This window comes from Cynocephalus volans, chromosome 1 (genome assembly GCF_027409185.1).
Source record: "Cynocephalus volans isolate mCynVol1 chromosome 1, mCynVol1.pri, whole genome shotgun sequence".
NCBI lineage: Eukaryota > Metazoa > Chordata > Mammalia > Dermoptera > Cynocephalidae > Cynocephalus > Cynocephalus volans.
In genome coordinates, this window is record NC_084460.1 from 199,725,656 (window position 1) to 199,741,818 (window position 16,163).

The 16,163-nt window shown below is 42.5% G+C and overlaps 1 non-coding gene across 1 annotated transcript; it reads left to right on the plus strand.

Moving 5' to 3' along the window:
• The first annotated feature begins 399 nt into the window (after nt 1-399).
• On the plus strand, nt 400-474 carry TRNAT-GGU (transfer RNA threonine (anticodon GGU)). Its single transcript has one exon. It is a non-coding gene; the product is annotated as a tRNA-Thr (tRNA).
• Nucleotides 475-16,163: the final 15,689 nt, after the last annotated feature.

The window sequence follows — 16,163 nt, forward strand, 5'->3', positions numbered from 1 at the left end:
TATGGGTGTCACATAGGGTCAGTCTTGGCCTGGTCTGACATTCTGTGCCACCAATATTCTTGTAGACAAAGTTTTGGAGTCTTTCATACCTTGCTCATTTCTTTGCTGGGGCCGGTCTTTAGTAAAAATACTAAATACTCAGTATTTGCTTTTGATACTCATCCTTCAGTTCTGGGCCAATAATCAGTAACCCCATCCCTTCCTGCTATTAGTTGTCATTCTGCATGGTTGTTAAACACAGCCTGGCCCATAGATCTTTGAACCATTGTGTTTTGAGACATTTGTTGGTTGTTCTGTTAGGGGAAAGTCATCAGAACATCTTGTTTGTTTTATTCACTAAAATTTTGGGAAGAAAAACCACATTCAAAATGACTCTTAAAATTTGGGAATATTGGGGCCGACTGGTTAGCTCAGTTGGTTAGAGCATGGTGTTGGTAACACCAAAGTCAAGGGTTCAGATCCCCTTACCAGCCAGTCTCCCCTCCAAATAAATAAATAAATAAATAGATCTCTTAAAAAAATAAATTTGGTAAGACTGACTTTTATGTTAATTTGGTCAATCAAATTAATGACTTCATGCCTCTCCCTTGTCTGGAAATGCTTTAAAACACTTCTAAGGATGCATTCAACTTTTCAAAATACCAAAAATAGAAGCAGGTGAGGAATAGAAAAAATTACTGGTGGAAGTATGAAAAGGAGCCTGAAATGAAGCCAAAACAAAAATCCAGACCACACATAGTCTATTACTTTTATAACAGATGGGCCTCAAATTGCTCTGTAAATGTTCTAAAAACTAAGTGAAAAGGGACATTTGATTGGTTATATGATTCAGAGTTCATGAGATAAAAAACAAACCCATCCTCAGGAGATGCACAATTCATTTTGATACTGTGGCAGGAACAACATTCCTTCTGGGACTCTCCCTAGTGAGCACACTGTGTAAAGTAACAGCATTCTTGACCTTCTTATTGTAGACACCTGTGTTTCCATTGGACTGTCTCTTACTGTCTCTCTCAATGTAGACTGATAGTGTCACACCATAGCCCCATGTCAGTGAAAACCTTTCAATGGAGGAGTGGGGAAGGGTGAAGGGGTCAAAAAGACAATCTTAGTTCACAAATTTTCACTGATCTAGCTTAATCCAAGAGTCGACTTTAGAGTATCAGGATGGAAGGGTGCAATGGGTAGATTTCATACACCCTCCAAAACATTTTTTTTCCCCTCTAAATTGAGTTTTTGTTAAGTACAGGAAGGCAGAAGCATGTTTAATGATACATTTCCAGGCAAATGCTTAGAGTATGTGTATTTCACATCCCCAATTAAGTGTGGAGGGAAAGGCCCTAACAGACAGCAGCTGGGGGTAGGATTGATATAGCCTGTGAAAATGGAGGTGCTGAAAGAGTGCTTTCCTGAAAGGATGGCCATTCCACTTCTGCTGAGAGGTGAGTGGAAAGAGTAACTGTGTGCAAGAGCAGAGGGCTGCCTTGTGTTTTACCATCTCTGAGCATTTTTGCAATTACTATTGCAGGAACATGAGAGTCAAAGAAGATGGACTGATAAACAATAACAGTCAAGGTGAGTCATTGCTGAAGGCAGAGGAAATGAGGAAGTAGGATAGTTGACTTGTGCAGATTCCAAGATACATCTAAATGGAACTTTCTGACCAAGCAATAGATTCATTCATCTGTTTATGAAATTATGAAGAATACTCAGTACATATTCTTTGAGTTCTAGCATGTGGTAAGCACTGTGCTAGGTACTGGGCAGGCCAAGAGAAAAAATACATAGTTTTATTCTATATATAGATGCAACTCAACTTACGATGGAGTCATCCCAGAAAACCCATTGTAAGTTGAAAATACTGTAACTCAAAATTGCATTTAATGCACCTAACCTGCTGAACATCATAGCTTAGACTAGTCTACCGTAAACATGCTCAGAACACTTACATCAGTCTACAGTTGGGCAAAATCATCTAACACAAAGCCTAATTTGCAATGGAATGCTGAATATCTCATGTAATTTACTGAATGCTGTACTGAAAGTGGAAAATAGATTGGTTTTATTGGTACTAAAAGTACGCTTTCTACTGAATAAACGTTGCTTTTGCACCATCGTGAGTTCGAAATATCATTGTCAAAAAATTTTAAGTTGGGGACCATCTGTATATATTTTTTCATTCTCATCTTCTGCAGGTAGACTAATGTTGCTTTAGCCTTCCATGGATGTTTTGGAGCTCACGGTTTGTTTTCCAGCTTCTCAGCAGCAATAACCTTCAAAGAGCAGGGGCCAAGCCTACAAATATGGTCTAAGTTCTGGTAATGATGGAGGTCCTGATGGCAAAGACAGCATTGTTTTCACTTTTTTCTTTTTTGTTTTTGGTGGCTGACCAGTAAGAAGATCTGAACCCTTGACCTTGGTGTTATCAGTGCCATGCTCTAACCAAGTTAGGTAACTGACGAGTCCTCTTTTTAATTTTTTTAATTGGGTAATGATATAACAGTTAAGAATTACTGTTAGTAACACAGATATGAAAGAGTCATTCAAACTTCCTCACTAACGTAACTGTTGGGAAGCCATAGTTTTATGCCGAGTGATTTTGAGACCTAATTACTGAATCTGACTGGCTGTTTTTCAAATGTCAGTAATGGTAGAAAAAGATCTTTTATTCTTAAGGGCCAGCAGGGAGTGGGCAGTACAAAATGTTCTCGTTAAAATTTCCCTTCTCCTTTAAAAATAGATGATCAAAGACATCCCAGAGTTCCCATCATTTTATGAGATGTGTACATATATGAGAACTGGCAGATAGGAAGACTCAGATCTTTCTAACAACACATGGAAGTCCACAGAATAAGAGAGCATTTAAGCTGGAAGCAATGTCTAGCCCAACCTCCTCATTTAGCAGATAAAGAAACTGTTTAGCATGGGGGCATTACTTATAAACGTCACAAAGTTAATGACAGAGCAGGTATTGAGTTCGACCTCCCCTTTCTGCAGTTAGTGTATGCATGTCAATGGTGTCTAGTAGGATGCTGATTGCTGCATTCCTCCTTGCTCCCAGAATGTCCACTTTATTGTTGGTGTAATGTGCCTAGGCCCAGGGGATAGATGGTGACCAGCATGGTGATCATGCACCCCTTGCCAGTGGGTGTGCTCTGGCCTGTGATATGTAAGGGGAACTATGCTGGTCCTCTTTGGAAAAGTTTTGCATCTCTGAGAAGAGGGAAGCACTTGAGAATGGAGTCCTTTTGTGAATACCCTCCTTGCTTTCTCTTTTGGACAGTCATGGGACGACACAAGGCATAGAGCTGTGGCAGCTCTCTTGTGACCACAGGAGAAGATTGTTGCTATGGCATCAAAGTTGGCAGACTGGAAAGAGAAAAATCAGCCTCGTCCTTGTTAACATCATTGATCTGAGCAAGCCTGGGACTGATTCAAGCCTGGGAATGTTGCAAAAACATCAACAACAAATACAACTTATGCTATGCATCATCACGGGTCAGCAGAGAACTCTGCTCCTCATGGACACTCAGGGACCTAGGCTGGAGGAGCCACCATCTCAAATGTTTTGGGTCATGATGACAGAGGATAAGAGAGCTCTGGAGGCAATTAAATGTACTGGATGAGAAGTGACTCATGCCACCTCTCTCAGCTTTTTAGGGAGAAGTAGTCACATGGCCCCACTCAATTACAGGGTTCCACGAAGTACAGCTCGACCATGTGCCCAGAAATGGAAATAGTGAGAATATTGGGTGAACATGTAGAATGACTACTATGTGAATAGTTAGATGTCTTTGTTCTTTAAAGCCCCTTAGCCATTTGAACCTCTGGAGAATTGTCACTGGCAGTATTTTCCATTCCACCTCTGTGACTTGTGAGGCAGTTTGGCATGACGGTAAAGAGCATGGAGCCTGTAGACAGATTACCTGGTTTCAGCTCCGGCTCTCCCACTTCCTGGCTCTGTGATCTGGACAAATTGCTTCCCTGTGCATCAGAATCCTCATTGTTAAAATGGGAATGACAATATTATTACTTATTTCATAGGATTATTGTGAGAGGTAAGTGAGTTAATATGTGGAAGTGTTTAGCTGTTATTATTACTAGCAGTAAGTAACCTTAGACAGACTACTTTACCCTTCAGATCTGCTATGTTTTGTCCAAATGTAAAACAAACTCCAGATGACACCAGCTACTACATCAGACTACTCCTTGTGATCATGTTTGCACTGCTGGGGGACTTAAGTGAGCAGCACAGGTTGGAATTATGTTCAGACCCCCCCTCCCCAGAAGGCAGGGGCTCTTCATGTCATCACAGCTCATAGGTGAGGAGGCTGCTGCTGTTGAAGACTTGACAATGAAGACGACTTTGGCACTGAGCTTACTTTTTTTTTTTCCCATATGTCTCCTGGATTCAATTTGAAATTATGAACAACCAAAACGTTTGAAGGTTTTAAAAAGGTGATTATTATATAACTGCAAGAGAAGCTATTATGCAGTAGAGAGACCTATGTTGAATTTTGATATACCTTTCCTTTCCTTCTTCTCTTTTCCTCTTTGACAAATAAATGTATATGGCAGGCACTGTGCTAGGTTCTGGGGATAAGTGGTAAACAAAATAAGCATGGTCTTAGCTCTCACGACACTTATAAATAATGGAGATACAGACAAGCAATTGAGTAATTGTAGTACAGTTTAGCTGGGCAGAGTGGAATGAATAAAAGTTTCTGAACTTAACCAGAAAATGTCTGTGACTGTACACCCTTTTCACATATCATACATGTCTTAAGATGAATAAGAGATATCATTTAAGAACAGACAATCTTGCTTATGATTAAAAATAATTTATATCCATCAATTTATATAATCATACAGCATCTCTGGGAGGCATTTATCCATTTATCCATCCATCCATCCACTCTTATTGTACATCTAATATGTTGTAGGCCCACACTATGTATTGGGCATAAAAATATGTGGTTCTAGACCTAGAGGACTCTACTGTCAAATAGGGGATGACAACATATAGGCAGACAGTTATTTTATGGTAATTGCTGTGGCATAAGTGATAGATATAGAGTTTTTCCAGTGGAAGGAGTTGTTCCAGTTGGCTATTGTTATGTACTAATTGATCCTAAAACTTAGTGGTGCAACACAAGAACAGTCACTTATTATCCCTAGCGGTTTCTGTGGGTCAAGAATTCAGAAGCAAACTGGTGGAGCAGTTCTGGATCAGGTCTCTATGAGGTTGCTATCAGGTGGTGGCCGTTCCAGGTTCATCACAAAGGCTTATTCAGTCACATGTCGGGCACCTGTGCCGAGAATACATAAGTGGTTGGGAACTGCAGCAGCTGGAGCTGTTGGGGACCTTTGTATGTCTCTCTCCTTCTCTGTTTGGTGTCTGCACATAGTCTCCCCTGCTTAGTGTCTTCATGGCATATGGACTCCTTACATGGTGGCTCAGGGCTCTGAAGACATGTGTCTCTAAAGAGGGAACAAGGCACAAGCCATTATCACCTTTTTATAGCCTAGCCTTGGACCTTACACAGCATGGTTCTCATGTATTCTGCCTGTGGAAGCTGGCACAGACACTTGCTCATGATCAAGAGAGGAGAAATAGATTCCACCTGTTGATGGGGGAAGTGGCAAGGTACTGGAAGAGCATGTGGAACCAGAAATATTGCTGTGGTCATTCTTAGAATATGTGGTCTTCTGCTGCAGCAATGTCTAATATTTTTCTCAATGAAGGTATGTACAGGGGCAGTTTCAGAGCCTCCACAGGTGAAGTAGTGCATGGACAGAGTTAAAGGATGGGCAATCTATAGTCTGTATTAGGAGGTAGGATATGTTTATTATTCCCACTTCATATATGAGGAAGCCGAGGCATAAAAGAGTTAATAAAGACACCTAACACTTGTAATGAAAATGCTAGAAAGGGTTTCTAGTGTCCTGATCCTCAGCTCAGCTCTTGAGACAGCCAATAAATTCTCATCCAGAGTGTGGGGCATTTTCGCACCCCAGCTCCAGGAGGCACAACACAATCTCTAAGAGTGGGACCTGAGAGCTTTTACTTATCAAAAGGAAACATGCATTAGAAAAGGTGAAAAAGGCTGGATTAGATCCCACTGCTGCAATTAATTGTAGACCCATTTGTTGGGTTCTTTGATTTTAAAACCTATTGCCTAATTAACCAAGAAGTCTTAATATAAAATCCAGTATTGGAGATTCTAGGAAGTATACTTGAAAAGTGGGAAAGAAAAACTTTCACTTCATAGTGTTAATTCCTCAAGGAGTTGCTGGGTGCACTGACAGAACTCAGAAGGTGACTCACTGCATTCCTTTCTTGTCTGTTTTCTGTACACCTTTGGAGACTATTGAATGAAGAGGAAACTTTCTTTCCTTAGATATCTTCAGGCCAGTAAGTGTTTATTGAGAACCTGCTATGTGCCGGAAGCAGTAGTATGTTTTGGGGGAAGAAAATGCATATGCCACAATATTTCCTCTCAAAGAGCTCAAACATAGTTAATTTGAATGTCAAAAAGAAATGCTATAATTTATAGATATGTATGCACTGCTATGTTGGTATCAAAATTGGTTTAGGGGAAAGTGGCAGTCCTTCAGGAAGGGATGCCAGGCAGGGTCAGGAAGGATGTGTAGGATTTTCCCAGGCATGGCAGGTGGAAAGCAGGCAGAGTTAAGAATCATAATCTTTTGGAGCTTCATATTATCCAGTATTAACTGGATTGGTAAGGATTGTGAATAAAATTCATTTCCTGTCCTGGCATAGTAGATTCCATTTGTCCACAGCACTTGGATTTCCCTAGCTAATGTCTCCCTGCACCTTTATGGATCAGACATAGAACAAATGTATTTTATCATTCGTTTAAAACAAGTATAAATACAAAATATGCATAGTACTGACTGCATTTCAAATCTTCTTTGTATAGTTCATAGAGCCAAAATTCCCATACTTTATCAATATGAACCTGTCACGTTAGTTTTTGTTTTGGATGCATGGAGCACTGAGTCTTTAAGGACTAATCACTTGTTTAATCCAGGGAGGATTCTACTCTACTTTTAAATGTGTTTCTATTTGCAGTCTCCTCCTTAAATGGGAAGATTTGTCATGTCTTGCTTTAACAGTAACTTCTCAGTTTCTAACAAATTTGATTTGTGGCCACCGGGGAAAGCAGGGTCAGCAGACAGAAATTCCAGAGCCTCTGCTTCAGCTACAGGCTTCGCATCCCTCTCTGCTAGGATGCTTTCTTGGATGATTCCCAGAGATCTGCCCTACCTCAGGTCCTTAACATGCTTGGGCCATCAACATATGTCATGGCAAGTCTGAGACACTAAAAGAAGCCAGTCATAACTTAAATGCCTGACAATAGGGGAGTGCCTACATAAGTCAGGTATAGCCATACTATTGAACACATTGCTGAGGTTGAAATGAATGAGGTAGCTCTGGATATTCTATCAGAGAAAACTCTCTTAGGTATATTGTTGAGTAAAAAAGCGAGCTGCAGAGCAACATGTGACACCATTTGTGTGACATTTACTCCCATAAAACCATACTATATATTGTCATAGATACACCCATATGAGTGTAAATGCTAGAAAAAGTTCTGGAAGGAGAGAAGCCCAAGAGCAGCAGTGGTTATCTCTGCAGGGGACAGGACTGGAGGTGATGGTGCAATAGGACTTGGTCCTCATCTGTAACAGTGGGGAGTTTTTTGTTGTTGTTGTTTATAAGGAGACCATACTGATGTGCTATCCATTTGACTTTAAAAACTAGAGAGAAACCAGGTAGAAATGACTGTTTCAGGTAGTGGTTCCAGGCCACTGAGAGATGGGTTCCATTAGAGGAATGCTGTGGAGTCAGACCAGCCCTCTGAAAAGCTGCTCATAGCTGCCTTAAGGTAGGCAAGTCACTTGTTCCAAGCCCAGGAAGAACAATCTGGCAGGGTTGTTGGGAGAATTACATTTGATAATTTATGAAAAGCTCTCCATGTTACTATATTCAGGATCCTGACTTCATGGCCCCAGCTTCTGTACCTGCCCTGCCTGGCCTTTTCACCGTTAGACATACACTTGGACTCACCTCTTGTTCTTTTGTTTCCAGTCCCAGAAGCACATACCTCTGACTGAAAGTCCCCTGAAGCTTCTGTTGGGAGAATTCCTCTTCTAGTCCCCCCTCCAGTCACACAGAATTCGAGCTCTCTACCTGTGGGCTTAATTACCTCCCTGGGGTAGAAGCAGGTGCCTCAAACATCATTGGCAACATCTATTTTCTCATCCTGCTAACACAAAGAGGAATGTTTTCAGTTCCTGGGACATTGTGTGGCTTAATTCTCTTCTGGCAGCTCTCTTCCTGAAGTTGTTCTTTGTGTGGGGAGTGGGCCCTAGTAAATCAACAAGAGTTTTGCCTGAGAGCAAGCAGTAAAAAGAGAGGCACTGGTGCCTGCAGATTCTGATCCATACAAAGCAGCCAGGCTTCTCTGGGGCAGGTTGGCTACATAGGTAATAGCAGGACTGCTGCTCCCCAGTGAGAGAGCAGCGACTCCCAAGTCAGTATACTTGTGAGTCCAAGGAGGGCCTGTGTGGGACAAAGAAAGCTTTAGTTCTCTCCTTTAAAGACACACACACACAGACGCAGACACACACACACACACACACATTTTTGTTTGTTTAACAAAATCATGTCCTTATTGAGCATTCAAGGATCATAGGAAATGTGGCTTTTTAATTCCTTTTGTTTCCCCCGCAACACACTGCCTACAGAGAGAGGTTTCATTGCATGCTTGTTGATTTACATTGTGTTAGAGACCTGGGGATTTTTATTGCCCTGATTTCTTGCTAATAATATGAAAAATGTAGATTTCCTGTTGTTGATGGAGATGAAGGCTTTTCTGTGGCTGTCTTAGGAGAAATGAACCCTCACCCCAAGGAGGAATCCACATGGACTGTTGGAAGGGTTGGCTTCACCCACACATGGCCCAGGCAGCTTTTGAATGGTGGCAGTTTGGAGAATCTAGCCTCTTTCCTCAGGAAGCATCTTCTCTCCTTCATTCTCTTACCCTGTTGCCTGAAACTTCCATTGTAAGAGTCTGGTCCCAGTAAAATGCAAAATTGTCTAGGAAGGGTTGCTGGTCCAGTCAGGGATTCTGAACTGATTTTGTGTACCACTAGCCCCTCAAAATGTTCTTGAGAAAAGAAAGCCTGATCAACATGACATTAACTGTCACCTGTCAGATATTAACAATATAAATTGGCACAGTAAAGGTTTAAGATGGTCTCAAGTAAAGTTGGGTATTTTCTACAACACAAAGCTTTCTTGTATTGGGCTGGCTGGTTAGCTCATTGGTTAGAGCACAGCCTTATACCGCCAAGGTCTCTGGTGGGTTTGGATTCCCACACCAGCCAACCGCCAAAAACCAAACAAAACAACAAAATTTCCATGTATTGTCTTGAGGAACCGGTGTTCTCAAAGCATATGTTAGCCTATTTTGGATTGTCAGTGACACTTACTAACCACCTGGTAGAATTAGATGATTATTCTCCCCAATCACCCCAGCAAGTCTCTGAGAGTTTAGGACAAGGGGAGGGAAGGCATTAAGAAAGAAGCAAACCCTGGAGTCTGCTTCAAGGCAGGTGCATTTTCAAGGGTGTCCAGAGGTCCTAGAGAGGCTTGGTTAATTGATTGGCAGGAGGGAAACCTCATGATACTACCTCTTTTACGTATTGGCCCTAAGTTTGTATTAACTTTAAGAAAATTGTGTTCAGCTATGGACAATGATTAAGTTGTTTCAGAGTTTTCCAGCAAGCTGTGGATCCTCACACTACTTTTATGGGGTAAACTTCAAATGGAGTCATATACTAAACCAGACCTTTTTTCTTCTTTTTCCTTCTTTTCTCTTTTCTCTTTTTCTTTTCTTTTCTTTTTCTCTTCCTCCTTTCCTTCCTTCTCTTTTTCTCTTCCCTCCCCTTCTTTCCTCTTTTCTTTCCTTAAATAGTTCAGTCCCTTCTTCATTCTAGGCCTCCTATTTGTGTCCTTATAATTCTTTCTCAATTAACCAGTTTTAAGTAGTCCTTTCACTTATGAACTTCACTGTCACTTATACTTGGCTCCTTTAAAGTTGTACTGGTTGACACTTTGTCTTCCTTCCTCCACTTCCTCTTCCTTCTTCTCCTCCTTCTCTTTTTGTCTTCTTTAAATAAAGCAGAGTCAGCAGAGCAAGTGACTAAGACAATAGGTCTGGAGTTAGGTAGACCTGGGTTCAAATCCTGCCTCTGCCATAGTGAACACTGTGGCTGACTGATCCAATCTCCATTTTCAACCTCCTCATCCTTCAGCTAACTTTGTTAGCGAAGCTGTAAATGCTCAAGGCTAAAGCAGCTAGGATTGGCCACAAGATGTTATTCTGATAAATGAGTTATTACTTGTTGATATTTAAAAATATGGTGGGGACACGGATGAGAAGGAGCAGCTCATTCCATGAGAGGTGCTAGGCACATTCCCACTTTCCATTGGAACCATTTCTTCTATTTCCATGGGCACTCCAGTACAGAATTTATGATCTTTCTTACTGAAATGTGGTTGAAACCTTACTTCCCACACAGTAAAATTTAGTATAAGTTGGGGTCCACATATATGTCCCAGAAAGTCCTTGGGACTTGTGGAGTATGCTATAAAGCAAATATATTTCACAGGGCCTAGTTTCTTGTACTTTCAAGTTTAGTCTAACTTCTTAAAAGTACATATAAAATGTTGACCTTGCAAAAACCAGGAAATTTCCCCCAGGCTATAGTCTCTGTTGTAAGATAAAGAATTGTAACACCGCAAGGTTGCTGGTTCAGAGACAGACAAGTTACTGGTTGACATGTAAAGATACTGGGAAGTTTTGTAGGGAGAAGGAATGTTTGCTAAGACCAAGGCTTTTGTTGGTGGATCACTTAAATTGCCTTATGGAATGTCACTTTGCTTGTTTTACTGAATGTTACAAGCTTCTATTGTTAAACTATAACCCCACCTATGTTCTCTTCCTGTAACTTCCTGGTCTGGAGAATAAACGCAGAAAGAGAACCCCAATCCGTGGTTAATTTCCCAAATGAAAGGAATGACTCTCTCTTGAGGATTCTGGGAGATTAACCACTTCGGGGCTTCTCACTGCTCAGAAGAGATGGGCTTTGAGTAATCCTTTGCGGCTCCATCATCCAGGGGAAAAGGTGTGACAAATCCGTGGGAGGCAAAGCAACAGGGAGTAAATGGTCGAAAGGATCTTGGTAGACGGTGCTCTCGGCCATACACCTCACGGTGCCTGCTGCCTGCTTCCTGGTTGGGGAGGGTCAGTACTGAGCATGAACCATGGACCAGGGTCCAAGAACAGGTTGACTAAACTTGGGAGACAGTAACAACTGGAGGTGTGGATTATCAGGCCCAGTCTCTAGAGAAACCAAAGTTGTACCTGGAGAAATAGGCAAAAAGTCAAGGCTGAAGAATAAGGAGAGGATGCAGAACAGCAAGCTCAGCACAGCACAGCATAAGTGCACAGAGGGGGCCGGGAAGCGGTGAATCAGTTGCAGCTGTGTGTGGCACTGGCATTCTGAGATGACCCTCACGAGCTGCGTTGCGTGTGAGCTGTGCACTGGTTCATGGGAGGCACGCTGAAGCAGACAACAGCACATCCTGAAAACTCTGTTTTATTGAGGCAGATTGTCACCATGGGGCCTCACCAAAAGATTTTCCCTGTAGGTCTCAGTTTGTTGACAGCATAAGGAACTATTTTCCGCTCTCCTTGTACTCTCCTGCTCTTTGCAGCCCTGCAGAAGCTGGTATGTTTGAATAAACCTTGGCTTTACCACTCACCCTTCCAGGCATTTAAGTGATCTTTTTATCATCCCAGTCCACAGAACATGGCTCCTTAACCCTCTGCCAAAGATCACTCAGTGAATGAAGCCAAACACAGCGCTTTTAGAGCTGTGTTTTACTCCTGGTGTTGGAGCAATTGCCTGCGCATAATGTATTAAGCATTTTTTTTCCTTGTTGCTGGGCCATGAAGGCATCTCATCTCTGGCTTCAGTAGAAAGTTGGCATTTGAAGGTTGATGACTAGCTTCTGGGGTCTCTTCTGGCCATAAGGGAAGGTCCTGGATACCTTTACAGATTAAGAGAAGAGGGTTTCAATTATTTTTCATTTTCACACTGGAGGCCTGTGGTCTGCATTATGCATAAATGTATCTCATAGAAGACTGCCTGATGTATAATTCACATTTGAAAACAGGCAGTGTGTGAAAGCCATGCAGAGTGCGTGCATTCTCAGAGCAGGTTGGAGCAGTCAGCATCCGCATCCTCTTGGACTGGGTTTTATTTGCATATGCTTTTGCTGTTTGCTCTTTGCTTTCAGAGCTTCCACATACAGTTTTAAGCCAGGCTTACAAGTTGTGCAGGTCATGCACTGCAAAAGGGTGCCTCCTCTGAGGGGACTCCATTATATTGTATACTTCATGGCTTTGCATACTTACTATAAAAAAATTCTGGCAGGTGGCAGTAGTGTCTTGTTCTAACAAATATGGAAAATTTTCTGGCAGAGGGTAATGTTGTCTCTTGAGTAAGGTGTACATTTTTTTGCTGTTTGTATGAAGGCCCCAAATGAACTAGCTTCAGGAAACCTAAAAGACAGAGTTTTCCTTGCCTTAATATACGAAGGTAGCCAAGTGTCTGTGTAGCCCTACCTAGATGTTGTTTGGAAGGTGCAAACTCATCAAGGAGTTGGGGAAACAGATTTTTAGTGGGAGTTGAAGAGGCAACACTGGATTGAGGCCATTTCCGCCTGGAAATTGGAGATGTCTTCCCTATGCCCAGGAAAGGATTGGGAGTGAGTTGTGGTCTCCGCGAGCAGTGGAAACCTGGATTCTGCTTGTCCACATCACGCTGAATGGAATCATGCCTCTACTGAGCGAAGGGAGAAGGAATCTACCTGGAAATCTTGGCAGAATGTCTCTGAGGCCCAGTTTGGCACAGGTCAGGGAACATTCCACCTTGTCCATGAGCCTAGCCATCTTGGGCACTGAGCACCTTAGCAGGAACCAATAGGTATGTCAGGGTATTGGTCTCACCCTCCAACTTTCTGATAGTAAGCCATTTCTCTTGCCCTAGGTTTTGAATAAATGTCCATGATACTAATTGCCTCATCAAGTTGAATCTGAGTTAAAAGTAAAGCAATGTGATGTTTCTTATATCCATGTTCATCTGAGCAAATTTATATACTCTACACCTGAGGATAGATGATGCATTTAGCTCAGGATCACAATATTTCCATAGCAGGACTCTCATGCCAGTTATTAGGAGCACGTGTGACTTAAGTGAAGTCTGTTTTCAGCATTTTTTCACTGTCTTTAAAAAACTCCCCTTTCTGTTCCTATTTGTTCGCTTCTGCACCCAGGAACTGAGCACCCATCTGGTCCCAGGTCCCTCTTCTTGCAGGAGGTAACTTCTCTCTTTCTTGCCTCACCCCCAACCCATACAAGCATACATGTCCTGTGACACATCCCTTCTGCACCTACCCTGTGGTAACAAATACGAGGTGATGGATTAATAACTTATGGTGAATTAATAGGTTACCCTACCATCAAAGACAAAAACCAAATCTGAGACCGAATTAGCAAAGGCTGTGTACTTATAAGCTTGCAGCTGCAAGGGAACCATTTGCTGTCACTTTCATCTTACCAGGAGTTGAAGGGACTTGAAAGATTTTATAGACTAAGAAGAGAAAGTCTTGAGACAGTCTCTGATTGGTGAGCATTCAGTTAGAATGGCTTTCTGATTGGTCTCTAAGTACCTTTGATAGTCTTTAATTGGTCTGTTATCCATTTTTACATGACTGGGTTATCTTCAGGCTGGGCAGAATTGGAATGATTTTTCTACCTTTTCAGGGCTATTGTATAATATATCTTAACTCCAGAGGGCAGAGTGGGATATCTGGGCTTGGCAGAGATAGGCAGGGCTTCTTTTCATTATGCAAGAATGTGTTCTTCTTAATCCAAGAATGTAATTCCTCAAGAAATAGTTTCTCATTACTGGGATTGTATTCCTTTCTTCTGTCCTATTTCAACAGCAGTGGTAGCAGCAACAACAAAAACAAAAGAAACAAAATCTGCTGTTTACTGATTCATTACTAAGTATAGACACTACAAGTTAAATGTAATGGTTTCCATTTTAATGAAAGACAAACTGAGGCTTGGATAGCCTCAGTGAACTGACCAAGGGTCTTCAGCTGGCCAGGTAGTAAGATTCAGAATTGAGAACCAAGCTTGTTTGGTTCTGAATACCACGACCTTTCAACTCTCATTGTCTAATTGGGTAATGGGTCCCATTAGCATCTTCTAGATCCAGCCTCCTGTTTGAGCCAAACTTTAGCAGCCCATAAGTATCCCTAGTTTTGCACATAGAAACTATGTGTTCTGCACTTTAGTATTCTTCTTCGATTTCAGCTGTGCTTGTGTTAGTGAAATGGCCAAGAGTTGTTAGGAAGGGATAGAGATAGCTAGAGGGCTGGAAGGGGCAAGTAAACTGTTGCAACCCAATTGTTACTAAGTGCATTTGTTACTGGGATCTGCCAGCAAAGCCTTATATCTTTAGACACCAGGTTAAAAAAAAAATGTTTTTAAACTTTCAAAAGAAAAAAAAAGTAGCAGTAGAGATAAGTACTTAAGTTCCAGATGCTTACTCCTCTAATATACAATTGAGTGCTTTTCTTCTTTAATTTTCAACTCAGTCACATGACTCCCTGTTGGGAAAATAGAATAACTTAATCAGGCCCCCTCACCTTAGGTCCAGTTGGGGGTGGTGCAGTGCATTCTTTGTAAATAAGTAGTAGAGTGTGGGTGGAGTTAGTGCTCATGCACAGTGCTGCAACCTGGCTGGTGTTGACTGCTTTGGGCATCTGCCCCGTGCGGCCATGCTCTCAAACCTATGGCTCCAAGGAACTTTTGGCCAGTTACCTAGCTCATAGACCTGCGTGTGAGGGGCTGCGGACCCAGCCTGGTGTGTGAAGAGTTTGTGACCCAGTCTGGACAATGGGCTTGAGGGTTCTGTGAGCTCCAGATCCAGCCCTAGCTCAACAATTGGCCCAGTCAGCAGGATTATAGGCAGGTAGTCGTAGCTCGACAATTGGCATAGTCTGTGACAGGATTCTGAGCAGGTACAGGAGCCGAAAGCCTGTGGAAGTAGGAGGAAATGTGGCTACTCTTGAATATGCTCTGCCCTATGGCCACCTTCCTATTGACTGGGATCCGGTTGCTGCACACTGTACTATATGGTAGCATAGACCAGGTTACAATGGAAAACCCCTTGGAAAGGGGAGGAAATGTGGCTGTCTTTGAGCATGTGGTGCCCAGTGGCCACTCTTCTGTTGACCAGAGCCTGGCTGCTGTTAACTATGCTGCAAACTGATTGAGATTTGTGACAGAAAACAGAGTTGTTGGCAGATGACGTGCAGCGACTGGCCACTCCTGCCTCTCACACCAGAGAAGACGACAAACACAGTGGTGAGTTGGGGGAAACCATGCATCTCCAGGCACGACCTGTTGTGCATGAGAAATTGAGACACAAGCAGCCTATGGGACCTGATGGATAACCGGTGGGTGATCCACAGGTGACCCGGTTCACCACTTATGTCCTGTATACCCAGGTTGAAATGGTTGACTTGGGAAGACAGTTCAGGCAGAAACATGGGGAGACCCTGGCTGCTTGGCTGTTGTGGTTATGGAACCTAGTGTGGTGTGCTCTGTGAGGAGGTGAAGAAGTTGGCCTCCATTACCACACACCCATCCCTGGGGCAGTGTCTACAGAATAGCCGCAGATATGCACAAGGGTGAGGTAATCACTCCTTGATGGACTGGGTGAATTCAGCTGCCCGAACCATGTGGGCAAATGCTGGAGAACTGCCCAAGACTGTGAGTAAATGGCAAACATATGCTGAGCTGGTCCAAATCGTTTGAGAGCTGGGGATGCAGCAGTCCATGTTTAATGTGAACACTTGTGGCCCAGATGATGAAAATTTTACAGGGAGCATGAGAGACATAGTGCTGCAAAATGCCCTATCAACATCCTTTGAGTCACTGATGGCCATACTGGCCCCATACAATGGTCATCCTACACATGATGTAGTG